General features: G+C 40.1%; 1 protein-coding gene across 7 annotated transcripts in view; it reads left to right on the top strand.

Moving 5' to 3' along the window:
* Window positions 1-25,993, top strand: part of LOC135547618 (DNA-binding protein SATB2-like) — a 127,765-nt gene that overhangs the window by 85,989 nt on the left and 15,783 nt on the right. The window lies entirely within an intron of this gene.

Genomic DNA, 25,993 nt, shown 5'->3' with positions numbered 1-25,993 from the left:
GTTAGTATTGGTTGGTGTGTCTGTGATGTTAGTATTGGTTGGTGTGTCTGTGATGTTAGTATTGGTTGGTGTGTCTGTGATGTTAGTATTGGTTGTGATGTGTCTGTGATGTTAGTATTGGTTGGTGTGTCTGTGATGTTAGTATTGGTTGGTGTGTCTGTGATGTTGTATTGGTGTGTCTGTGATGTTAGTATTGGTTGGTGTGTCTGTGATATTAGTATTGGTTGGTGTGTCTGTGATGTTAGTATTGGTTGGTGTGTCTGTGATGTTAGTATTGGTGTGTCTGTGATGTTAGTATTGGTGGTGTGTCTGTGATGTTAGTATTGGTTGGTGTGTCTGTGATGTTAGTATTGGTTGGTGTGTCTGTGATGTTAGTATTGGTTGTGATGTTAGTATTGGTTGGTGTGTCTGTGATGTTAGTATTGGTTGGTGTCTGTGATGTTAGTATTGGTTGGTGTGTCTGTGATGTTAGTATTGGTTGGTGTCTGTGATGTTAGTATTGGTTGGTGTGTCTGTGATGTTAGTATTGGTTGGTGTGTCTGTGATGTTCGTGTTGATGTGTGTCTGTGATGTTAGTATTGGTTGGTGTGTCTGTGATGTTAGTATTGGTTGGTGTGTCTGTGATGTTAGTATTGATGTGTCTGTGATGTTAGTATTGGTTGGTGTGTCTGTGATGTTAGTATTGTGTGTCTGTGGTGTTAGTATTGGTTGGTGTGTCTGTGATATTAAGGGTGGTGTGTCTGTGATGTTAGTATTGGCTGGAGTGTCTGTGATGTTAGTATTGGTTGGTGTGTCTGTGATGTTAGGGTGGTGTGTCTGTGATGTTAGTATTGGTTGGTGTGTCTGTGATGTTAGTATTGGTTGGTGTGTCTGTGATGTTAGTATTGGTTGGTGTGTCTGTGATGTTAGTATTGGTTGTGTGTCTGTGATGTTAGTATTGGTTGGTGTGTCTGTGATGTTAGTATTGGTGTGTCTGTGATGTTATTATTGGTTGGTGTGTCTGTGATGTTAGTATGGTGTGGTGTGTCTGTGATGTTAGTATTGGTTGGTGTGTCTGTGATGTCAGTATTGGTGTGTCTGTGATGTTAGTATTGGTTGGTGTGTCTGTGATGTTAGTATTGGTGTGTGATGTTAGTATTGGTTGGTGTGTCTGTGATGTTAGTATTGGTGTGTCTGTATTGGTTGGTGTGTCTGTGATGTTAGTATTGGTTGGTGTGTCTGTGATGTTAGTATTGGTTGGTGTGTCTGTGATGTTATTGTATTGTGATGTTAGTATTGGTGTGTGTCTGTGATGTTAGTATTGGTTGGTGTGTCTGTGATGTTAGTATTGGTGTGTCTGTGATGTTAGTATTGGTTGGTGTGTCTGTGATGTTAGTATTGGTTGGTGTGTCTGTGATGTTAGTATTGGTTGGTGTGTCTGTGATGTTAGTATTGGTTGGTGTGTCTGTGATGTTAGTATTGGTTGGTGTGTCTGTGATGTTAGTATTGGTGTGTCTGTGATGTTTGTATTGGTTGGTGTGTCTGTGATGTTAGTATTGGTTGGTGTGTCTGTGATGTTAGTATTGGTTGGTGTGTCTGTGATGTTAGTATTGTGGTTGGTGTGTCTGTGATGTTAGTATTGGTTGTGTCTGTGATGTTAGTATTGGTTGGTGTGTCTGTGATGTTAGTATTGGTTGGTGTGTCTGTGATGTTAGTATTGGTTGGTGTGTCTGTGATGTTGTATTGTTTAGTATTGGTGTGTCTGTGATGTTAGTATTGGTTGTCTGTGTGTTAGTATTGGTGTGTCTGTGATGTTATTGGTGTGTCTGTGATGTTAGTATTGGTTGTGTGTCTGTGATGTTAGTATTGGTTGGTGTGTCTGTGATGTTAGTATTGGTTTGTGTGTCTGTGATGTTAGTATTGGTTGGTGTGTCTGTGATGTTAGTATTGGTTGGTGTGTCTGTGATGTTAGTATTGGTTGTGTCTGTGATGTTAGTATTGGTTGGTGTCTGTGATGTTAGTATTGGTGTGTCTGTGATGTTAGTATTGATGTGTCTCTGTGATGTTAGTATTGGTTGGTGTGTCTGTGATGTTAGTATTGGTTGGTGTGTCTGTGATGTTAGTGTTGTGTGTTAGTATTGTGTGTCTGTGATGTTAGTATTGGTTGGTGTGTCTGTGATGTTAGTATTGGTTGGTGTGTCTGTCTGTGATGTTAGTATTGGTTGGTGTGTCTGTGATGTTAGTATTGGTTGGTGTGTCTGTGATGTTAGTATTGGTTGGTGTGTCTGTGATGTTAGTATTGGTTGGTGTGTCTGTGATGTTAGTATTGTTGGTGTGTCTGTGATGTTAGTATTGGTTAGTGTCTGTGATGTTAGTATTGGTTAGTATGGTGTGTCTGTGATGTTAGTATTGGTATGTGATGTTAGTATTGTGTGTCTGTGATGTTAGTATTGGTTTGTCTGTGATGTTAGTATTGGTGTGTCTGTGATGTTAGTATTGGTTGGTGTGTCTGTGATGTTAGTATTGGTTGGTGTGTCTGTGATGTTAGTATTGGTTGGTGTGTCTGTGATGTTGTATTGGTTGGTGTTTCTGTGATGTTAGTATTGGTGTGTCTGTGATGTTAGTATTGGTTGGTGTGTCTGTGATGTTAGTATTGGTGTGTCTGTGATGTTAGTATTGGTTGGTGTGTCTTTGATGTTAGTATTGGTTGGTGTGTCTGTGATTTTAGTATTGGTTGGTGTGTCTGTGATGTTAGTATTGGTTGGTGTGTCTGTGATGTTAGTATTGGATGTTAGTATTGGTGTCTGTGATGTTAGTATTGGTTGGTGTGTCTGTGATGTTAGTATTGGTTGGTGTGTCTGTGATGTTATTGTATGTGGTTGGTGTGTCTGTGATGTTAGTATTGGTTGTGTCTGTGTGTCTGTGATGTTAGTATTGGTTGGTGTCTGTGATGTTAGTATTGGTTGGTGTGTCTGTGATGTTAGTATTGGTGTGTCTGTGATGTTAGTATTGGTTGGTGTGATCTGTGATGTTAGTATTGGTTGGTGTGTCTGTGATGTTAGTATTGGTTGGTGTGTCTGTGATGTTAGTATTGGTTGGTGTCTGTGATGTTAGTATTGGTTGTGTCTGTGTGTCTGTGATGTTAGTATTGGTTGGTGTGTCTGTGATGTTAGTATTGGTTGGTGTGTCTGTGATGTTAGTATTGGTTGTGTGTCTGTGATGTTAGTATTGGTTGGTGTGTCTGTGATGTTAGTATTGGTTGGTGTGTCTGTGATGTTAGTATTGGTTGGTGTGTCTGTGATGTTAGTATTGGTTGTTATTGGTTGGTGTGTCTGTGATGTTGTTTGTCTGTGATGTTAGTATTGGTTGGTGTGTCTGTGGTGTTAGTATTGGTGTGTCTGTGATGTTAGTATTGGTTAGTGTGTCTGTGATGTTAGTATTGGTTGGTGTGTCTGTGATGTTAGTATTGGTTGGTGTGTCTGTGATGTTAGTATTGGTTGGTGTGTCTGTGATGTTAGTATTGGTTGGTGTGTCTGTGATGTTAGTATTGGTTGGTGTGTCTGTGATGTTAGTATTGGTTGGTGTGTCTGTGATGTTAGTATTGGTTGGTGTGTTAGTATGTGATGTTAGTATTGGTGGTGTGTCTGTGATGTTAGTATTGGTTGGTGTGTCTGTGATGTTAGTATTGGTTGGTGTGTCTGTGATGTTAGTATTGGTGTGTCTGTGATGTTAGTTTGGTGGTGTGTCTGTGATGTTAGTATTGGTTGGTGTGTCTGTGATGTTAGTATTGGTTGGTGTGTCTGTGATGTTAGTATTGGTTGGTGTGTCTGTGATGTTAGTATTGGTGTGTCTGTGATGTTAGTATTGGTTGGTGTGATGTTAGTATTGTTGGTGTGTCTGTGATGTTAGTATTGGTTGGTGTCTGTGATGTTAGTATTGGTTGGTGTGTCTGTGATGTTAGTATTGGTTGGTGTGTCTGTGATGTTAGTATTGGTTGGTGTGTCTGTGATTAGTATTGGTTGGTTGTCTGTGATGTTAGTATTGGTTGGTGTGTCTGTGATGTTAGTATTGGTTGGTGTGTCTGTGATGTTAATATTGGTTGGTGTGTCTGTGATGTTAGTATTGGTTGGTGTGTCTGTGATGTTAGTATTGGTTGGTGTGTCTGTGATGTTAGTATTGGTTGGTGTGTCTGTGATGTTAGTATTGGTTGGTGTGTCTGTGATGTTAGTATTGGTGTGTCTGTGATGTATTGTATGTGATGTTAGTATTGGTGTGTGTCTGTGATGTTAGTATTGGTGTGTGTGTCTGTGATGTTAGTATTGGTTGGTGTGTCTGTGATGTTAGTATTGGTGTGTGTCTGTGATGTTAGTATTGGTTGGTGTGTCTGTGATGTTAGTATTGGTTGGTGTGTCTGTGATGTTAGTATTGGTTGGTGTGTCTGTGATGTTAGTATTGGTTGGTGTGTCTGTGATGTTAGTATTGGTTGGTGTGTCTGTGATGTTAGTATTGGTTGGTGTGTCTGTGATGTTAGTATTGGTGTGTCTGTGATGTTAGTATTGGTTGGTGTGTCTGTGATGTTAGTATTGGTGTGTCTGTGATGTTAGTATTGGTTGGTGTGTCTGTGATGTTAGTATTGGTTGGTGTGTCTGTGATGTTAGTATTGGTTGGTGTGTCTGTGATGTTAGTATTGGTGTGTGTCTGTGATGTTAGTATTGGTTGGTGTGTCTGTGATGTTAGTATTGGTTGTCTGTGTGTTAGTATTGTGATGTTAGTGATGTTAGTTTGGTGTGTCTGTGATGTTAGTATTGGTTGGTGTGTCTGTGATGTTAGTATTGGTTGGTGTGTCTGTGATGTTAGTATTGGTTGGTGTGTCTGTGATGTTAGTATTGGTGTGTCTGTGATGTTAGTATTGGTTGGTGTGTCTGTGATGTTAATATTGGTTGGTGTGTCTGTGATATTAGTATGGGTGGTGTGTCTGTGATGTTAGTATTGGTTGGAGTGTCTGTGATGTTAGTATTGGTTGGTGTGTCTGTGATGTTAGTATTGGTTGGTGTGTCTCGTGATGTGATGTTAGTATTGTTGGTGTGTCTGTGATGTTAGTATTGGTTGTGTGTCTGTGATGTTAGTATTGGTTGTGTGTCTGTGATGTTAGTATTGGTTGGTGTCTGTGATGTTAGTATTGGTTGGTGTGTCTGTGATGTTAGTATTGGTTGTCTGTGATGTTAGTATTGGTGTGTCTGTGATGTTAGTATTGGTTGGTGTGTCTGTGATGTTAGTATGTTGGTGTCTGTGATGTTAGTATTGGTGTGTCTGTGATGTTAGTATTGGTTGGTGTGTCTGTGATGTTAGTATTGGTTGGTGTCTGTGATGTTAGTATTGGTTGTGTGTCTGTGATGTTAGTATTGTTGGTGTGTCTGTGATGTTAGTATTGGTTGGTGTGTCTGTGATGTTAGTATTGGTTTGGTGTGTCTGTGATGTTAGTATTGGTTGGTGTGTCTGTGATGTTAGTATTGGTTGGTGTGTCTGTGATGTTAGTATTGGTTGGTGTGTCTGTGATGTTAGTATTGGTTGGTGTGTCTGTGATGTTAGTATTGGTTGGTGTGTCTGTGATGTTAGTATTGGTGTGTCTGTGATGTTAGTGTGTGTCTGTGATGTTAGTATTGGTTGGTGTGTCTGTGATGTTAGTATTGGTTGGTGTGTCTGTGATGTTAGTATTGGTTGGTGTGTCTGTGATGTTAGTATTGGTTGGTGTGTCTGTGATGTTAGTATTGGTTGGTGTGTCTGTGATGTTAGTATTGGTTGGTGTGTCTGTGATGTTAGTATTGGTTGGTGTGTCTGTGATGTTAGTATTGGTTGGTGTGTCTGTGATGTTAGTATTGGTGGTGTGTGTCTGTGATGTTAGTATTGGTTGGTGTGTCTGTGATGTTAGTATTGGTTGGTGTGTCTGTGATGTTAGTATTGGTTGGTGTGTCTGTGATGTTAGTATTGGTTGGTGTGTCTGTGATGTTATTATTTGTTGGTGTGTCTGTGATGTTAGTATTGGTTGGTGTGTCTGTGATGTTAGTATTGGTTGGTGTGTCTGTGATGTTAGTATTGGTTGGTGTGTCTGTGATGTTAGTATTGGTGTGTCTGTGATGTTAGTATTGGTTGGTGTGTCTGTGATGTTAGTATTGGTTGGTGTGTCTGTGATGTTAGTATTGGTGTGTCTGTGATGTTAGTATTGGTTGGTGTGTCTGTGATGTTAGTATTGGTTGGTGTGTCTGTGATGTTAGTATTGGTTGGTGTGTCTGTGATGTTAGTATTGGTTGGTGTGTCTGTGATGTTAGTATTGGTGTGTCTGTGATGTTAGTATTGTCTGTGATGTTAGTATTGGTGTGTCTGTGATGTTATTATTGGCTGGTGTCTCTGTGATGTTAGTATTGTTTGGTTTGTCTGTGATGTTGACGTTGGTTGGTGTGTCTGTGATATTAGGGGTGGCGTGTCTGTGATGTTAGTATTGGTGTGTCTGTGATGTCTGTGATGTTAGTATTGGTTGGTGTGTCTGTGATGTTAGTATTGGTGTGTCTGTGATGTTAGTATTGGTTGGTGTGTCTGTGATGTTAGTATTGGTTGGTGTGTCTGTGATGTTAGTATTGGTTGGTGTGTCTGTGATGTTGTATTGGTGTGTCTGTGATGTTAGTATTGGTTGGTGTGTCTGTGATGTTAGTATTGGTTGGTGTGTCTGTGATGTTAGTATTGGTTGGTGTGTCTGTGATGTTAGTATTGGTTGGTGTGTCTGTGATGTTAGTATTGGTTGGTGTGTCTGTGATGTTAGTATTGGTTGGTGTGTCTGTGATGTTAGTATTGGTTGGTGTGTCTGTGATGTTAGTATTGGTTGGTGTGTCTGTGATGTTAGTATTGGTTGGTGTGTCTGTGATGTTAGTATTGGTTGGTGTGTCTGTGGTGTTAGTATTGATGTGTCTGTGATGTTAGTATTGGTTGGTGTGTCTGTGATGTTAGTATTGGTTGGTGTGTCTGTGATGTTAGTATTGGTTGGTGTGTCTGTGATGTTAGTATTGGTTGGTGTGTCTGTGATGTTAGTATTGGTTGGTGTGTCTGTGATGTTAGTATTGGTTGGTGTGTCTGTGATGTTAGTATTGGTTGGTGTGTCTGTGATGTTAGTATTGGTTGGTGTGTCTGTGATGTTAGTATTGGTTGGTGTGTCTGTGATGTTAGTATTGGTTGGTGTGTCTGTGATGTTAGTATTGGTTGGTGTGTCTGTGATGTTAGTATTGGTTGGTGTTGTGATGTTGGTTGGTTGGTGTGTCTGTGATGTTAGTATTGGTGTGTCTGTGATGTTAGTATTGGTGTGTCTGTGATGTTAGTATTGGTTGGTGTGTCTGTGATGTTAGTATTGGTTGGTGTGTCTGTGATGTTAGTATTGGTGTGTCTGTGATGTTAGTATTGGTTGGTGTGTCTGTGATGTTAGTATTGGTTGGTGTGTCTGTGATGTTAGTATTGGTTGGTGTGTCTGTGATGTTAGTATTGGTGGTGTCTGTGATGTTAGTATTGGTTGGTGTGTCTGTGATGTTAGTATTGGTTGGTGTGTCTGTGATGTTAGTATTGGTTGGTGTGTCTGTGATGTTAGTATTGGTTGGTGTGTCTGTGATGTTAGTATTGGTGTGTCTGTGATGTTATTATTGGCTGGTGTCTCTGTGATGTTAGTATTGTTTGGTTTGTCTGTGATGTTGTATTGGTGTGTCTGTGATGTTTGTATTGGTTGGTGTGTCTGTGATGTTAGTATTGGTTGGTGTGTCTGTGATGTTAGTATTGGTTGGTGTGTCTGTGATGTTAGTATTGGTTGTGTCTGTGATGTTAGTATTGGTTGGTGTGTCTGTGATGTTAGTATTGGTTGGTGTGTCTGTGATGTTAGTATTGGTTGGTGTGTCTGTGATGTTAGTATTGGTTGGTGTGTCTGTGATGTTAGTATTGGTTGGTGTGTCTGTGATATTAGTATTGGTTGGTGTGTCTGTGATGTTAGTATTGGTTGGTGTGTCTGTGATGTTAGTATTGGTTGGTGTGTCTGTGATGTTGAATTGGTGTGTCTGTGATGTTCATATTGGTTTGTCTGTGATGTTAGTATTGGTGTGTCTGTGATGTTAGTATTGGTTGTGTGTCTGTGATGTTAGTATTGGTTGGTGTGTCTGTGATGTTAGTATTGGTTGGTGTGTCTGTGATGTTAGTATTGGTTGGTGTGTCTGTGATGTTAGTATTGGTTGGTGTGTCTGTGATGTTAGTATTGGTTGGTGTGTCTGTGATGTTAGTATTGGTTGGTGTGTCTGTGATGTTAGTATTGGTTGGTGTGTCTGTGATGTTAGTATTGGTTGGTGTGTCTGTGATGTTAGTATTGGTTGGTGTGTCTGTGATGTTAGTATTGGTTGGTGTGTCTGTGATGTTAGTATTGGTTGGTGTGTCTGTGATGTTAGTATTGGTTGGTGTGTCTGTGATGTTAGTATTGGTTGGTGTGTCTGTGATGTTAGTATTGGTTGGTGTGTCTGTGATGTTAGTATTGGTTGGTGTGTCTGTGATGTTAGTATTGGTTGGTGTGTCTGTGATGTTAGTATTGGTTGGTGTGTCTGTGATGTTAGTATTGATGTGTCTGTGATGTTAGTATTGGTTGGTGTGTCTGTGATGTTAGTATTGGTTGGTGTGTCTGTGATGTTAGTATTGGTTGGTGTGTCTGTGATGTTAGTATTGGTTGGTGTGTCTGTGATGTTAGTATTGGTGTGTGTCTGTGATGTTAGTATTGGTTGGTGTGTCTGTGATGTTAGTATTTAGTTGGTGTGTCTGTGATGTTAGTATTGGTTGTTGTGTCTGTGATGTTAGTATTGGTTGGTGTGTCTGTGATGTTAGTATTAGGTATTGGTTGGTGTGTCTGTGATGTTAGTATTGGTTGGTGTGTCTGTGATGTTAGTATTGGTTGGTGTGTCTGTGATGTTAGTATTGGTTGGTGTGTCTGTGATGTTAGTATTGGTTTGTCTGTGATGTTAGTATTGGTGTGTCTGTGATGTTGTATTGGTGTGTCTGTGATGTTAGTATTGGTTGGTGTGTCTGTGATATTAGTATTGGTTGGTGTGTCTGTGATGTTAGTATTGGTTGGTGTGTCTGTGATGTTAGTATTGGTTGGTGTGTCTGTGATGTTAGTATTGGTTGGTGTGTCTGTGATGTTAGTATTGGTTGGTGTGTCTGTGATGTTAGTATTGGTTGGTGTGTCTGTGATGTTAGTATTGGTTGGTGTGTCTGTGATGTTAGTATTGGTTGGTGTGTCTGTGATGTTAGTATTGGTTGGTGTGTCTGTGATGTTAGTATTGGTTGGTGTGTCTGTGATGTTAGTATTGTGTGTCTGTGGTGTTAGTATTGGTTGGTGTGTCTGTGATGTTAGTATTGGTTGGTGTGTCTGTGATGTTAGTATTGGTTGGTGTGTCTGTGATGTTAGTATTGGTTGGTGTGTCTGTGATGTTAGTATTGGTTGGTGTGTCTGTGATGTTAGTATTGGTTGGTGTGTCTGTGATGTTAGTATTGGTTGGTGTGTCTGTGATGTTAGTATTGGTGTGTCTGTGATGTTAGTATTGGTTTGTCTGTGATGTTAGTATTGGTTGGTGTGTCTGTGATGTTAGTATTGGTTGGTGTGTCTGTGATGTTAGTATTGGTATTGGTGTCTGTGATGTTAGTATTGGTTGGTGTGTCTGTGATGTTAGTATTGGTTGGTGTGTCTGTGATGTTAGTATTGGTTGGTGTGTCTGTGATGTTAGTATTGGTTGGTGTGTCTGTGATGTTAGTATTGGTTGGTGTGTCTGTTGTGTTAGTATTGATGTGTCTGTGATGTTAGTATTGGTTGGTGTGTCTGTGATGTTAGTATTGGTTGGTGTGTCTGTGGTGTTAGTATATATGTGTATGTGATGTTAGTATTGGTTGGTGTGTCTGTGATGTTAGTATTGGTTGGTGTGTCTGTGATGTTAGTATTGGTTGGTGTGTCTGTGATGTTAGTATTGGTGTGTCTGTGATGTTAGTATTGGTTGGTGTGTCTGTGATGTTAGTATTGGTTGGTGTGTCTGTGATGTTAGTATTGGTTGGTGTGTCTGTGATGTTAGTATTGGTTGGTGTGTCTGTGATGTTAGTATTGGTTGGTGTGTCTGTGATGTTAGTATTGGTTGGTGTGTCTGTGATGTTAGTATTGGTTGGTGTGTCTGTGATGTTAGTATTGGTTTGTGTGTCTGTGATGTTAGTATTGGTTGGTGTGTCTGTGATGTTAGTATTGGTTGGTGTGTCTGTGATGTTAGTATTGATGTGTCTGTGATGTTTGTATTGGTTGGTGTGTCTGTGATGTTAGTATTGGTTGGTGTGTCTGTGATGTTAGTATTGGTTGGTGTGTCTGTGATGTTAGTATTGGTTGGTGTGTCTGTGATGTTAGTATTGGTTGTGTCTGTGATGTTAGTATTGGTTGGTGTGTCTGTGTCTGTGATGTTAGTATTGGTTGGTGTGTCTGTGATGTTAGTATTGGTTGGTGTGTCTGTGATGTTAGTATTGGTTGGTGTGTCTGTGATGTTAGTATTGGTTGGTGTGTCTGTGATGTTAGTATTGGTGGTGTGTCTGTGATGTTAGTATTGGTTGGTGTGTCTGTGATGTTAGTATTGGTTGGTGTCTGTGATGTTAGTATTGGTGTGTGTCTGTGATGTTGTATTGGTTGGTGTGTCTGTGATGTTAGTATTGGTTGGTGTGTCTGTGATGTTAGTATTGGTTGGTGTGTCTGTGATGTTAGTATTGGTTGGTGTGTCTGTGATGTTAGTATTGGTGTGTCTGTGTGTTAGTATTGGTTGGTGTGTCTGTGATGTTAGTATTGGTTGGTGTGTCTGTGATGTTAGTATTGGGTGTGTCTGTGTTATGTTGTGTCTGTGATGTTAGTGGTATTGGTGTGTCTGTGATGTTAGTATTGGTTGGTGTCTGTGATGTTAGTATTGGTTGGTGTGTCTGTGATGTTAGTATTGGTTGGTGTGTCTGTGATGTTAGTATTGGTTGGTGTGTCTGTGATGTTAGTATTGGTTGGTGTGTCTGTGATGTTAGTATTGGTTGGTGTGTCTGTGATGTTAGTATTGGTTGTGTGTGATGTTAGTATTGTGATGTTATGTATTGGTTGTGTCTGTGATGTTAGTCTGTGATGTTAGTATTGGTTGTGTCTGTGATGTTGTGATGTTAGTGATTTAGTATTGGTGTGTCTGTGATGTTAGTATTGGTTGGTGTGTCTGTGATGTTAGTATTGGTTGGTGTGTCTGTGATGTTAGTATTGGTTGGTGTGTCTGTGATGTTATTGTATTTAGTTGGTGTGTCTGTGATGTTAGTATTGGTGTGTCTGTGATGTTAGTATTGGTTGGTGTGTCTGTGATGTTAGTATTGGTTGGTGTGTCTGTGATGTTAGTATTGGTATTGTGTGTCTGTGATGTTAGTATTGGTTGGTGTGTCTGTGATGTTAGTATTGGTTGGTGTGTCTGTGATGTTAGTATTGGTTGGTGTGTCTGTGATGTTAGTATTGGTGTGTGTCTGTGTCTGTTAGTGGTTGGTGTCTGTGATGTTAGTATTGGTTGGTGTGTCTGTGATGTTAGTATTGGTGTGTGTCTGTGATGTTAGTATTGGTTGGTGTGTCTGTGATGTTAGTATTGGTTGTGTGTCTGTGATGTTAGTATTGGTTGGTGTGTCTGTGATGTTAGTATTGGTTGTGTCTGTGATGTTAGTATTGGTTGGTGTGTCTGTGATGTTAGTATTGGTTGGTGTGTCTGTGATGTTAGTATTGGTTGGTGTGTCTGTGATGTTAGTATTGGTTGGTGTGTCTGTGATGTTAGTATTGGTTGGTGTGTCTGTGATGTTAGTATTGGTTGGTGTGTCTGTGATGTTAGTATTGGTTGGTGTCTGTGATGTTAGTATTGGTTGGTGTGTCTGTGATGTTAGTATTGGTGTGTCTGTGATGTTAGTATTGGTTGGTGTGTCTGTGATGTTAGTATTGGTTGGTGTGTCTGTGATGTTAGTATTGGTTGGTGTGTCTGTGATGTTAGTATTGGTTGGTGTCTGTGATGTTAGTATTGGTGGTGTGTCTGTGATGTTAGTATTGTTGGTGTGTCTGTGATGTTAGTATTGGTTGTGTCTGTGATGTTAGTATTGGTGTGTCTGTGATGTTAGTATTGGTTGGTGTGTCTGTGATGTTAGTATTGGTGGTGTGTCTGTGATGTTAGTATTGGTTGGTGATGTTAGTATTGGTTGGTGTGTCTGTGATGTTAGTATTGGTTGTTGTGTCTGTGATGTTAGTATTGTGTGTGTCTGTGATGTTAGTATTGGTTGGTGTGTCTGTGATGTTAGTATTGGTTGGTGTGTGATGTGATGTTAGTATTGGTTGGTGTGTCTGTGATGTTAGTATTGGTTGGTGTGTCTGTGATGTTAGTATTGGTGTGTCTGTGATGTTAGTATTGTTGTGTCTGTGATGTTAGTATTGGTTGGTGTGTCTGTGATGTTAGTATTGGTTGGTGTGTCTGTGATGTTGTATTGGTGTGTCTGTGATGTTAGTATTGGTGTGTCTGTGATGTTAGTATTGGTTGGTGTGTCTGTGATGTTAGTATTGGTTGGTGTGTCTGTGATGTTAGTATTGGTTGGTGTGTCTGTGATGTTAGTATTGGTTGGTGTGTCTGTGATGTTAGTATTGGTGTGTCTGTGATGTTAGTATTGGTTGGTGTGTCTGTGATGTTAGTATTGGTTGGTGTGTCTGTGATGTTAGTATTGGTTGGTGTGTCTGTGATGTTAGTATTGGTTGGTGTGTCTGTGATGTTAGTATTGGTTGTGTCTGTGATGTTAGTATTGGTTGGTGTGTCTGTGGTGTTAGTATTGATGTGTCTGTGATGTTAGTATTGGTTGGTGTGTCTGTGATGTTAGTATTGGTTGGTGTGTCTGTGGTGTTAGTATTGATGTGTCTGTGATGTTAGTATTGGTTGGTGTGTCTGTGATGTTAGTATTGGTTGGTGTGTCTGTGATGTTAGTATTGGTGTGTCTGTGATGTTAGTAGTATTTAGTATTGGTGTGTCTGTGATGTTTGTATTGGTTGGTGTGTCTGTGATGTTAGTATTGGTTGGTGTGTCTGTGATGTTAGTATTGGTTGGTGTGTCTGTGATGTTAGTATTGGTTGGTGTGTCTATGATATTAGGGGTTGTGTGTCTGTGATGTTAGTGTTGGTTGGTGTGTCTGTGATGTTAGTATTGGTTGGTGTGTCTGTGATGTTAGTATTGGTTGGTGTCTGTGATGTTAGTATTGGTTGTGTGTCTGTGATGTTAGTATTGGTTGGTGTGTCTGTGATGTTAGTATTGGTTGGTGTGTCTGTGATGTTAGTATTGGTTGGTGTGTCTGTGATGTTAGTATTGGTTGGTGTGTCTGTGATGTTAGTATTGGTTGGTGTGTCTGTGATGTTAGTATTGGTTGGTGTGTCTGTGATGTTAGTATTGGTTGGTGTGTCTGTGATGTTGTATTGGTGTGTCTGTGATGTTAGTATTGGTTGGTATGTCTGTGATGTTAGTATTGGTTTGTCTGTGATGTTAGTATTGGTGTGTCTGTGATATTAGTATTGGTTGGTGTGTCTTTGATGTTAGTATTGGTTGGTGTGTCTGTGATGTTAGTATTGGTTGGTGTGTCTGTGATGTTAGTATTGGTTGGTGTGTCTGTGATGTTAGTATTGTGTGTCTGTGATGTTAGTATTGGTTGGTGTGTCTGTGATGTTAGTATTGGTTGGTGTGTCTGTGATGTTAGTATTGGTTGGTGTGTCTGTGATGTTAGTATTGGTTGGTGTGTCTGTGATGTTAGTATTGGTGTGTCTGTGATGTTAGTATTGTGTGTCTGTGATGTTATTATTGGTGTCTGTGATGTCTGTGATGTTAGTATTGGTTGGTGTGTCTGTGATGTTAGTATTGGTTGGTGTGTCTGTGATGTTAGTATTGGTTGGTGTGTCTGTGATGTTAGTATTGGTTGGTGTGTCTGTGATGTTAGTATTGGTTGGTGTGTCTGTGATGTTGTATTGGTGTGTCTGTGATGTTAGTATTGGTTGGTGTGTCTGTGATGTTAGTATTGTGTGTCTGTGATGTTAGTATTGGTTGGTGTGTCTGTGATGTTAGTATTGGTTGGTGTGTCTGTGATGTTAGTATTGGTTGGTGTGTCTGTGATGTTAGTATTGGTTGTGATGTTAGTATTGGTTGTGTCTGTGATGTTAGTATTGGTTGGTGTGTCTGTGATGTTATGTTGTCTGTGATGTTAGTATTATTGGTGTGTCTGTGATGTTAGTATTGGTTGGTGTGTCTGTGATGTTAGTATTGGTTGTGTCTGTGATGTTAGTATTGGTTGGTGTGTCTGTGATGTTAGTATTGGTTGGTGTGTCTGTGATGTTAGTATTGGTTGGTGTGTCTGTGATGTTAGTATTGGTTGGTGTGTCTGTGATGTTAGTATTGGTTGGTGTGTCTGTGATGTTAGTATTGGTTGGTGTGTCTGTGATGTTAGTATTGGTTGGTGTGTCTGTGATGTTAGTATTGGTTGGTGTGTCTGTGATGTTAGTATTGGTTGGTGTGTCTGTGATGTTAGTATTGGTTGGTGTGTCTGTGATGTTAGTATTGGTTGGTGTGTCTGTGATGTTAGTATTGGTTGGTGTGTCTGTGATGTTAGTATTGGTTGGTGTGTCTGTGATGTTAGTATTGGTTGGTGTGTCTGTGATGTTAGTATTGGTTGGTGTGTCTGTGATGTTAGTATTGGTTGGTGTGTCTGTGATGTTAGTATTGGTGTGTCTGTGATGTTAGTATTGGTTGGTGTGTCTGTGATGTTAGTATTGGTGTGTCTGTGATGTTAGTATTGGTGTGTCTGTGATGTTATTATTGGCTGGTGTCTCTGTGATGTTAGTATTGGTTGGTTTGTCTGTGATGTTGACATTGGTTGGTGTGTCTGTGATGTTAGTATTGGTTGGTGTGTCTGTGATGTTAGTATTGGTTGTCTGTGATGTTAGTATTGTGTGTCTGTGATTTAGTATTGGTTGGTGTGTCTGTGATGTTAGTATTGGTTGGTGTGTCTGTGATGTTAGTATTGCTTGATGTGTCTGTGATGTTAGTATTGGTTGGCGTGCCTGTGATGTTAGTATTGGTGTGTCTGTGATATTAGTATTGGTGTGTCTGTGATGTTAGTTTTGGTGTGTCTGTGATGTTAGTATTGGTTGGTGTGTCTGTGATGTTAGTATTGGTGTCTGTGATGTTAGTATTGTGTGTCTGTGGTGTTAGTATTGGTTGGTGTGTCTGTGATGTTAGTATTGGTTGGTGTGTCTGTGATGTTAGTATTGGTTGGTGTGTCTGTGATGTTAGTATTGGTTGGTGTGTCTGTGATGTTAGTATTGGTTGGTGTGTCTGTGATGTTAGTATTGGTGTGTCTGTGATGTTAGTATTGGTTGGTGTGTCTGTGATGTTAGTATTGGTTGGTGTGTCTGTGATGTTAGTATTGGTGTGTCTGTGATGTTAGTATTGTTGGTGTGTCTGTGATGTTAGTATTGGTTGGTGTGTCTGTGATGTTAGTATTGGTTGGTGTGTCTGTGATGTTAGTATTGGTTGGTGTGTCTGTGATGTTAGTATTGGTTGGTGTGTCTGTGATGTTAGTATTGGTTGGTGTGTCTGTGATGTTAGTATTGGTTGGTGTGTCTGTGATGTTAGTATTGGTTGGTGTGTCTGTGATGTTAGTATTGGTTGGTGTGTCTGTGATGTTAGTATTGGTTGTGTGTCTGTGATGTTGGTTGGTGTGTCTGTGATGTTAGTATTGGTTGGTGTGTCTGTGATGTTAATATTGGTTGGTGTGTCTGTGATGTTAGTATTGGTTGGTGTGTCTGTGATGTTAGTATTGGTTGGTGTGTCTGTGATGTTAGTATTGGTTGGTGTGTCTGTGATGTTAGTATTGGTTGTGTCTGTGATGTTAGTATTGGTTGGTGTGTCTGTGATGTTAGTATTGGTTGGTGTGTCTGTGATGTTAGTATTGGTTGGTGTGTCTGTGATGTTAGTATTGGTTGGTGTGTCTGTGATGTTAGTATTGGTTGGTGTGTCTGTGATGTTAGTATTGGTTGGTGTGTCTGTGATGTTAGTATTGGTTGGTGTGTCTGTGATGTTAGTATTGGTTGGTGTGTCTGTGATGTTAGTATTGGTTGGTGTGTCTGTGATGTTAGTATTGGTTGGTGTGTCTGTGATGTTAGTATTGGTTGGTGTGTCTGTGATGTTAGTATTGGTTGGTGTGTCTGTGATGTTAGTATTGGTTGGTGTGTCTGTGATGTTAGTATTGATGTGTCTGTGATGTTAGTATTGGTTGGTGATGTTAGTATGTGATGTTAGTATTGTTGGTGTGTCTGTGATGTTAGTATTGGTTGGTGTGTCTGTGATGTTAGTATTGTGTGTCTGTGGTGTTAGTATTGGTTGGTGTGTCTGTGATATTAAGGGTGGTGTGTCTGTGATGTTAGTATTGGTTGGTGTGTCTGTGATGTTAGTATTGGTTGGTGTGTCTGTGATGTTAGTATTGGTTGGTGTGTCTGTGATGTTAGTATTGGTTGGTGTGTCTGTGATGTTAGTATTGGTTGGTGTGTCTGTGATGTTAGTATTGGTTGGTGTGTCTGTGATGTTAGTATTGGTTGGTGTGTCTGTGATGTTAGTATTGGTTGGTGTGTCTGTGATGTTAGTATTGGTGTGTCTGTGATGTTAGTATTGGTTGGTGTGTCTGTGATGTTAGTATTGGTTGGTGTGTCTGTGATGTTAGTATTGGTTGGTGTGTCTGTGATGTTATTGGTTGGTGTGTCTGTGATGTTAGTATTGGTTGGTGTGTCTGTGATGTTAGTATTGGTTGGTGTGTCTGTGATGTTAGTATTGGTTGGTGTGTCTGTGATGTTAGTATTGGTTGGTGTGTCTGTGATGTTAGTATTGGTGTGTCTGTGATGTTAGTATTGGTGTGTCTGTGATGTTAGTATTGGTTGGTGTGTCTGTGATGTTAGTATTGGTTGTGTGTCTGTGATGTTAGTATTGGTTGGTGTGTCTGTGATGTTAGTATTGGTTGGTGTCTGTGATGTTAGTATTGGTTGTGTCTGTGATGTTAGTATTGGTTGGTGTGTCTGTGATGTTAGTATTGGTTGGTGTGTCTGTGATGTTAGTATTGGTTGGTGTGTCTGTGATGTTAGTATTGGTTGGTGTGTCTGTGATGTTAGTATTGGTGTGTCTGTGATGTTAGTATTGGTGTGTCTGTGATGTTATTATTGGCTGGTGTCTCTGTGATGTTAGTATTGGTTGGTTTGTCTGTGATGTTGACATTGGTTGGTGTGTCTGTGATATTAGGGGTGGTGTGTCTGTGATGTTAGTATTGGTGTGTGTCTGTGATGTTAGTATTGGTGTGTGTCTGTGATGTTATTGTATTGTGTTGTTAGTATTGGTGTGTCTGTGATGTTATGTATTGGTGTGTCTGTGATGTTAGTATTGGTATGTGTGATGTTAGTATTGGTGTGTCTGTGATGTTAGTATTGGTGTGTCTGTGATGTTAGTATTGGTTGGTGTGTCTGTGATGTTAGTATTGGTTGTGTGTCTGTGATGTTAGTATTGGTTGGTGTGTCTGTGATGTTAGTATTGGTTGGTGTGTCTGTGATGTTAGTATTGGTTGGTGTGTCTGTGATGTTAGTATTGGTTGGTGTGTCTGTGTTAGTATTGGTGTTAGTATTGGTATTGTGTCTGTGATGTTAGTATTGGTTGGTGTGTCTGTGATGTTAGTATTGGTTGGTGTGTCTGTGATGTTAGTATTGTCTGTGTCTGTGATGTTAGTATTGGTTGGTGTGTCTGTGATGTTAGTATTGGTGGTGTGTCTGTGATGTTAGTATTGGTGTGTGTCTGTGATGTTGTATTGGTGTGTCTGTGATGTTGTATTGGTGTGTATGTGATGTTAGTATTGGTTGGTGTGTCTGTGATGTTAGTGTTGGTTGGTGTGTCTGTGATGTCAGTATTGGTGGGTCTGTGCTGTTAGTATTGGTTGGTGTGTCTGTGATGTTAGTATTGGTTGGTGTGTCTGTGATGTTAGTATTGGTGTGTCTGTGATGTTAGTATTGGTTGGTGTGTCTGTGATGTTAGTATTGGTTGGTGTGTCTGTGATGTTAGTATTGGTTGGTGTGTCTGTGATGTTAGTATTGGTGTGTCTGTGATGTTAGTATTGGTTGGTGTGTCTGTGATGTTAGTATTGGTGTGTCTGTGATGTTAGTATTGGTTGGTGTGTCTGTGATGTTAGTATTGGTGTGTCTGTGATGTTAGTATTGGTTGGTGTGTCTGTGATGTTAGTATTGGTTGGTGTGTCTGTGATGTTAGTATTGGTTGGTGTGTCTGTGATGTTAGTATTGGTTGGTGTGTCTGTGATGTTAGTATTGGTTGGTGTGTCTGTGATATTAGGGTGGTGTGTCTGTGATGTTAGTATTGGTTGGAGTGTCTGTGATGTTAGTATTGGTTGGTGTGTCTGTGATGTTAGTATTGGTTGGTGTGTCTGTGATGTTAGTATTGGTTGGTGTGTCTGTGATGTTAGTATTGGTTGGTGTGTCTGTGATGTTAGTATTGGTTGTGTGTCTGTGATGTTAGTATTGGTTGGTGTGTCTGTGATGTTAGTATTGGTGTGTGTCTGTGATGTTAGTATTGGTTGGTGTGTCTGTGATGTTAGTATTGGTTGGTGTGTCTGTGATGTTAGTATTGGTTGGTGTGTCTGTGATGTTAGTATTGGTTGGTGTGTCTGTGATGTTAGTATTGGTTGGTGTGTCTGTGATGTTAGTATTGGTTGGTGTGTCTGTGATGTTAGTATTGGTTGGTGTGTCTGTGATGTTAGTATTGTTGGTGTGTCTGTGATGTTAGTATTGGTTGGTGTGTCTGTGATGTTAGTATTGGTTGGTGTGTCTGTGATGTTAGTATTGGTTGGTGTCTGTGATGTTAGTATTGTGTGTCTGTGATGTTAGTATTGGTTGGTGTCTGTGATGTTAGTATTGGTTGGTGTGTCTGTGATGTTAGTATTGGTTGGTGTGTCTGTGATGTTAGTATTGGTTGGTGTGTCTGTGATGTTAGTATTGGTTGGTGTCTGTGATGTTAGTATTGGTTGGTGTCTGTGATGTTAGTATTGGTTGGTGTGTCTGTGATGTTAGTATTGGTTGGTGTGTCTGTGATGTTAGTATTGGTTGGTGTGTCTGTGATGTTAGTATTGGTTGGTGTGTCTGTGATGTTAGTATTGGTTGGTGTGTCTGTGATGTTAGTATTGGTGTGTCTGTGATGTTAGTATTGGTTGGTGTGTCTGTGATGTTAGTATTGGTTGGTGTGTCTGTGATGTTAGTATTGGTGTGTCTGTGATGTTAGTATTGGTTGGTGTGTCTGTGATGTTAGTATTGGTTGGTGTGTCTGTGATGTTAGTATTGGTGTGTGTCTGTGATGTTAGTATTGGTTGGTGTGTCTGTGATGTTAGTATTGGTTGGTGTGTCTGTGATGTTAGTATTGGTTGGTGTGTCTGTGATGTTAGTATTGGTTGGTGTGTCTGTGATGTTAGTATTGGTTGGTGTGTCTGTGATGTTAGTATTGGTGTGTCTGTGATGTTAGTATTGGTTGGTGTGTCTGTGATGTTAGTATTGGTTGGTGTGTCTGTGATGTTAGTATTGGTTGGTGTGTCTGTGATGTTAGTATTGGTGTCTGTCTGTGATGTTAGTATTGGTTGGTGTCTGTGATGTTAGTATTGGTCTGTGATGTTAGTATTGGTGTTGTGATGTTAGTATTGGTTGGTGTGTCTGTGATGTTAGTATTGGTTGTGTGTCTGTGATGTTAGTATTGGTGTGTCTGTGATGTTAGTATTGGTTGTCTGTGTGTCTGTGATGTTAGTATTGGTTGGTGTGTCTGTGATGTTAGTATTGGTTGGTGTGTCTGTGATGTTAGTATTGGTTGGTGTGTCTGTGATGTTAGTATTGGTTGGTGTGTCTGTGATGTTAGTATTGGTTGGTGTGTCTGTGATGTTAGTATTGGTTGGTGTGTCTGTGATGTTAGTATTGGTTGGTGTGTCTGTGATGTTAGTATTGGTGTGTGTCTGTGATGTTAGTATTGGTTGGTGTGTCTGTGATGTTATTGTATTGGTTTAGTATTGTGTGTCTGTGATGTTAGTATTGGTGGTGGTGTGTCTGTGATGTTAGTATTGGTTGGTGTGTCTGTGATGTTAGTATTGGTTGGTGTGTCTGTGATGTTAGTATTGGTTGGTGTGTCTGTGATGTTAGTATTGGTTGGTGTGTCTGTGATGTTAGTATTGGTTGGTGTGTCTGTGATGTTAGTATTGGTTGGTGTGTCTGTGATGTTAGTATTGGTTGGTGTCTGTGATGTTAGTATTGGTTGGTGTGTCTGTGATGTTAGTATTGGTTGGTGTTCTGTGATGTTAGTATTGGTTTGTCTGTGATGTTAGTATTGGTTGGTGTGTCTGTGATGTTAGTATTGGTTGGTGTGTCTGTGATGTTAGTATTGGTTGGTGTGTCTGTGATGTTAGTATTGGTTGGTGTGTCTGTGATGTTGTATTGGTGTGTCTGTGATGTTAGTATTGGTGTGTCTGTGATGTTAGTATTGGTTGGTGTGTCTGTGATGTTAGTATTGGTTGGTGTGTCTGTGATGTTAGTATTGGTTGGTGTGTCTGTGATGTTAGTATTGGTTGGTGTGTCTGTGATGTTAGTATTGGTTGGTGTGTCTGTGATGTTAGTATTGGTTGGTGTGTCTGTGATGTTATTGTATGTTAGTATTGGTGTGTCTGTGATGTTAGTATTGGTTGGTGTGTCTGTGATGTTAGTATTGGTTGGTGTGTCTGTGATGTTAGTATTGGTTGGTGTGTCTGTGATGTTAGTATTGGTTGGTGTGTCTGTGATGTTAGTATTGGTTGGTGTGTCTGTGATGTTGTATTGGGTTGTGTGTCTGTGATGTTAGTATTGGTGTGTCTGTGATGTTGTATTGGTGTGTCTGTGATGTTAGTATTGGTTGGTGTGTCTGTGATGTTAGTGTTGGTGTGTCTGTGATGTTAGTATTGGTTGGTGTGTCTGTGATGTTGTATTGGTTGGTGTTTCTGTGATGTTAGTATTGGTGTGTCTGTGATGTTAGTATTGGTTTGTCTGTGATGTTAGTATTGGTTGGTGTGTCTGTGATGTTAGTATTGGTTGGTGTGTCTGTGATGTTAGTATTGGTTGGTGTGTCTGTGATGTTAGTATTGGTGTGTCTGTGATGTTAGTATTGGTGTGTCTGTGATGTTAGTATTGGTGTGTCTGTGATGTTAGTATTGGTTGGTGTCTGTGATGTTAGTATTGGTGTGTCTGTGATGTTAGTATTGGTTGGTGTGTCTGTGATGTTAGTATTGGTTGGTGTGTCTGTGATGTTAGTATTGATGTGTCTGTGATGTTAGTATTGATGTGTCTGTGATGTTAGTATTGGTTGGTGTGTCTGTGATGTTAGTATTGGTGTGTCTGTGATGTTAGTATTGGTGTGTCTGTGATGTTAGTATTGGTTGGTGTGTCTGTGATGTTAGTATTGTGTGTCTGTGGTGTTAGTATTGGTTGGTGTGTCTGTGATGTTAGGGTTGGTGTGTCTGTGATGTTAGTATTGGTTGGTGTCTCTGATGTTAGTATTGGTTGGTTGTCTGTGATGTTAGTATTGGTTGGTGTGTCTGTGATGTTAGTTTTGGTTGGTGTGTCTGTGATGTTGGTATTGGTTGGTGTGTCTGTGATATTCGTATTTGTTGGTGTGTCTGTGGTGTTAGTATTGGTTGGTGTCTGTGATGTTAGTATTCTTTGGTGTGTCTGTGATGTTAGTATTGGTTGGTGTGTCTGTGATGTTAGTATTGGTTGGTGTGTCTGTGATGTTAGTATTGGTTGGTGTGTCTGTGATGTTAGTATTGGTTGGTGTGTCTGTGATGTTAGTATTGGTTGGTGTGTCTGTGATGTTAGTATTGGTTGGTGTGTCTGTGATGTTAGTATTGGTTGGTGTGTCTGTGATGTTAGTATTGGTTGGTGTGTCTGTGATGTTAGTATTGGTTGGTGTGTCTGTGATGTTAGTATTGGTGTGTGTATGTTATATTGGTTGGTGTGTCTGTGATGTTAGTATTGGTTGTCTGTGTGTCTGTGATGTTGTCTGTGATGTTAGTATTGGTGTGTCTGTGATGTTAGTATTGGTTGGTGTGTCTGTGATGTTAGTATTGGTGTGTCTGTGATGTTATTATTGGCTGGTGTGTCTGTGATGTTAGTATTGGTTGGTGTGTCTGTGATGTTATATTGGTTGGTGTGTCTGTGATATTAGTATTGGTTGGTGTGTCTGTGATGTTAGTATTGGTTGGTGTGTCTGTGATGTTAGTATTGGTTGGTGTGTCTGTGATGTTAGTATTGGTTGGTGTGTCTGTGATGTTAGTATTGGTTGGTGTGTCTGTGATGTTAGGATTGGTGGTGTGTCTGTGATGTTAGTATTGGTGTGTCTGTGATGTTAGTATTGGTGTGTCTGTGATGTTAGTATTGGTTTGTCTGTGATGTTAGTATTGGTGTGTCTGTGATGTTAGTATTGGTGTGTCTGTGATGTTAGTATTGGTTGGTGTGTCTGTGATGTTAGTATTGGTTGGTGTGTCTGTGATGTTAGTATTGGTTGGTGTGTCTGTGATGTTAGTATTGGTTGGTGTGTCTGTGATGTTAGTATTGGTTGGTGTGTCTGTGATGTTAGTATTGGTTGTGTGTCTGTGATGTTAGTATTGGTGGTGTGTCTGTGATGTTAGTATTGGTTGGTGTGTCTGTGATGTTAGTATTGGTGTGTCTGTGATGTTAGTATTGGTGTGTCTGTGATGTTAGTATTGGTGTGTCTGTGATGTTAGTATTGGTTGGTGTGTCTGTGATGTTAGTATTGGTTGGTGTGTCTGTGATGTTAGTATTGGTTGGTGTGTCTGTGATGTTAGTATTGGTTGGTGTGTCTGTGATGTTAGTATTGGTTGGTGTGTCTGTGATGTTAGTATTGGTGTGTCTGTGATGTTAGTATTGGTTGGTGTGTCTGTGATGTTAGTATTGGTTGGTGTGTCTGTGATGTTAGTATTGGTTGGTGTGTCTGTGATGTTAGTATTGGTTGGTGTGTCTGTGATGTTGTATTGGTTGGTGTTTCTGTGATGTTAGTATTGGTGTGTCTGTGATGTTAGTATTGGTTTGTCTGTGATATTAGTATTGGTTGGTGTGTCTTTGATGTTAGTATTGGTTGGTGTGTCTGTGATATTAGTATTGGTTGGTGTGTCTGTGATGTTAGTATTGGTTGGTGTGTCTGTGATGTTAGTATTGGTTGGTGTGTCTGTGATGTTAGTATTGGTTGTTGTGTCTGTGATGTTAGTATTGGTGTGTCTGTGATGTTTGTATTGGTTGGTGTGTCTGTGATGTCAGTATTGGTGGGTCTGTGATGTTAGTATTGGTTGGTGTGTCTGTGATGTTAGTATTGGTTGGTGTGTCTGTGATGTTAGTATTGGTTGGTGTGTCTGTGATGTTAGTATTCGTTGGTGTGTCTGTGGTGTTAGTATTGATGTGTCTGTGATGTTAGTATTGGTTGGTGTGTCTGATGTTGTATTGGTGTGTATGTGATGTTGTATTGGTGTGTCTGTGATGTTAGTATTGGTTGGTGTGTCTGTGATGTTAGTATTGGTTGGTGTGTCTGTGATGTTAGTATTGGTGTGTCTGTGATGTTAGTATTGGTTGGTGTGTCTGTGATGTTAGTATTGGTTGGTGTGTCTGTGATGTTAGTATTGGTGTGTCTGTGATGTTAGTATTGGTGTGTCTGTGATGTTATTATTGGCTGGTGTCTCTGTGATGTTAGTATTGGTTGGTGTGTCTGTGATGTTAGTATTGGTGTGTGTCTGTGATGTTAGTATTGGTTGTGTCTGTGATGTTAGTATTGTGATGTGTCTGTGTGTTATATGGTTGGTGTGTCTGTGATGTTAGTATTGGTTGGTGTGTCTGTGATGTTAGTATTGGTTGGTGTGTCTGTGATGTTAGTATTGGTTGGATGTGTCTGTGATGTTAGTATTGGTTGGTGTGTCTGTGATGTTAGTATTGGTTGGTGTGTCTGTGATGTTAGTATTGGTTGTGTCTGTGATGTTAGTATTGGTTGGTGTGTCTGTGATGTTAGTATTGGTTGGTGTGTCTGTGATGTTAGTATTGGTGGTGTGTCTGTGATGTTAGTATTGGTGGTGTCTGTGATGTTAGTATTGGTTGGTGTGTCTGTGATGTTAGTATTGGTTGGTGTGTCTGTGATGTTAGTATTGGTTGGTGTGTCTGTGATGTTAGTATTGGTTGGTGTGTCTGTGATGTTAGTATTGGTTGGTGTGTCTGTGATGTTAGTATTGGTTGGTGTCTGTGATGTTAGTATTGGTTGGTGTGTCTGTGATGTTAGTATTGGTTGGTGTGTCTGTGATGTTAGTATTGGTTGTGTGTGTCTGTGATGTTAGTATTGGTTGGTGTGTCTGTGATGTTAGTATTGGTTGGTGTGTCTGTGATGTTAGTATTGGTTGGTGTGTCTGTGATGTTAGTATTGGTTGGTGTGTCTGTGATGTTAGTATTGGTTGGTGTGTCTGTGATGTTAGTATTGGTTGGTGTGTCTGTGATGTTAGTATTGGTTGGTGTGTCTGTGATGTTAGTATTGGTTGGTGTGTCTGTGATGTTAGTATTGTATTGGTTGGTGTGTCTGTGATGTTAGTATTGGTTGGTGTGTCTGTGATGTTAGTATTGGTTGGTGTGTCTGTGATGTTAGTATTGGTTGGTGTGTCTGTGATGTTAGTATTGGTTGGTGTGTCTGTGATGTTAGTATTGGTTGGTGTGTCTGTGATGTTAGTATTGATTGGTGTCTGTGATGTTAGTATTGGTTGGTGTGTCTGTGATGTTAGTATTGGTGGTGTGTCTGTGATGTTAGTATTGGTTGGTGTGTCTGTGATGTTAGTATTGGTTGGTGTGTCTGTGATGTTAGTATTGGTTGGTGTGTCTGTGATGTTAGTATTGGTTGGTGTGTCTGTGATGTTAGTATTGGTTGGTGTGTCTGTGATATTAGTATTGGTTGGTGTGTCTGTGATGTTAGTATTGGTTGGTGTGTCTGTGATGTTAGTATTGGTTGGTGTGTCTGTGATGTTAGTATTGGTTGGTGTGTCTGTGATGTTAGTATTGGTTGGTGTGTCTGTGATGTTAGTATTGGTTGGTGTGTGATGTTAGTCTGTGATGTTAGTATTGGTGGTGTGTCTGTGATGTTAGTATTGGTTGGTGTGTCTGTGATGTTAGTATTGGTTGGTGTGTCTGTGATGTTAGTATTGGTTGGTGTGTCTGTGATGTTAGTATTGGTTGGTGTGTCTGTGATGTTAGTATTGGTTGGTGTGTCTGTGATGTTAGTATTGGTTGGTGTGTCTGTGATGTTAGTATTGGTTGGTGTGTCTGTGATGTTAGTATTGGTTGGTGTGTCTGTGATGTTAGTATTGGTTGGTGTGTCTGTGTGTTAGTATTGGTGTGTCTGTGATGTTAGTATTTGTTGGTGTGTCTGTGATGTTAGTATTGGTTGGTGTGTCTGTGATGTTAGTATTGGTTGGTGTGTCTGATGTTATATTGGTTGGTGTATTTGTTTGGTGTGTCTGTGATGTTAGTATTGGTGTGTCTGTGATGTTTGTATTGGTTGGTGTGTCTGTGATGTTAGTATTGGTTGGTGTGTCTGATGTTAGTATTGGTTGGTGTGTCTGTGATGTTGTATTGGTGTGTCTGTGATGTTTGTATTGGTTGGTGTGTCTGTGATGTTAGTACTGGTTCTTGTGTCTGTGATGTTAGTATTGGTTGGTGTGTCTGATGTTAGTATTGGTTGGTGTGTCTGTGATGTTAGTATTGGTTGGTGTGTCTGTGATATTAGGGGTTGTGTGTCTGTGATGTTAGTGTTGGTTGGTG

The sequence above is a fragment of the Oncorhynchus masou genome, chromosome 10, assembly GCF_036934945.1.
Source record: "Oncorhynchus masou masou isolate Uvic2021 chromosome 10, UVic_Omas_1.1, whole genome shotgun sequence".
NCBI classification, from domain to species: domain Eukaryota; kingdom Metazoa; phylum Chordata; class Actinopteri; order Salmoniformes; family Salmonidae; genus Oncorhynchus; species Oncorhynchus masou.
This window is presented reverse-complemented; position numbering and strand designations above follow the sequence as displayed.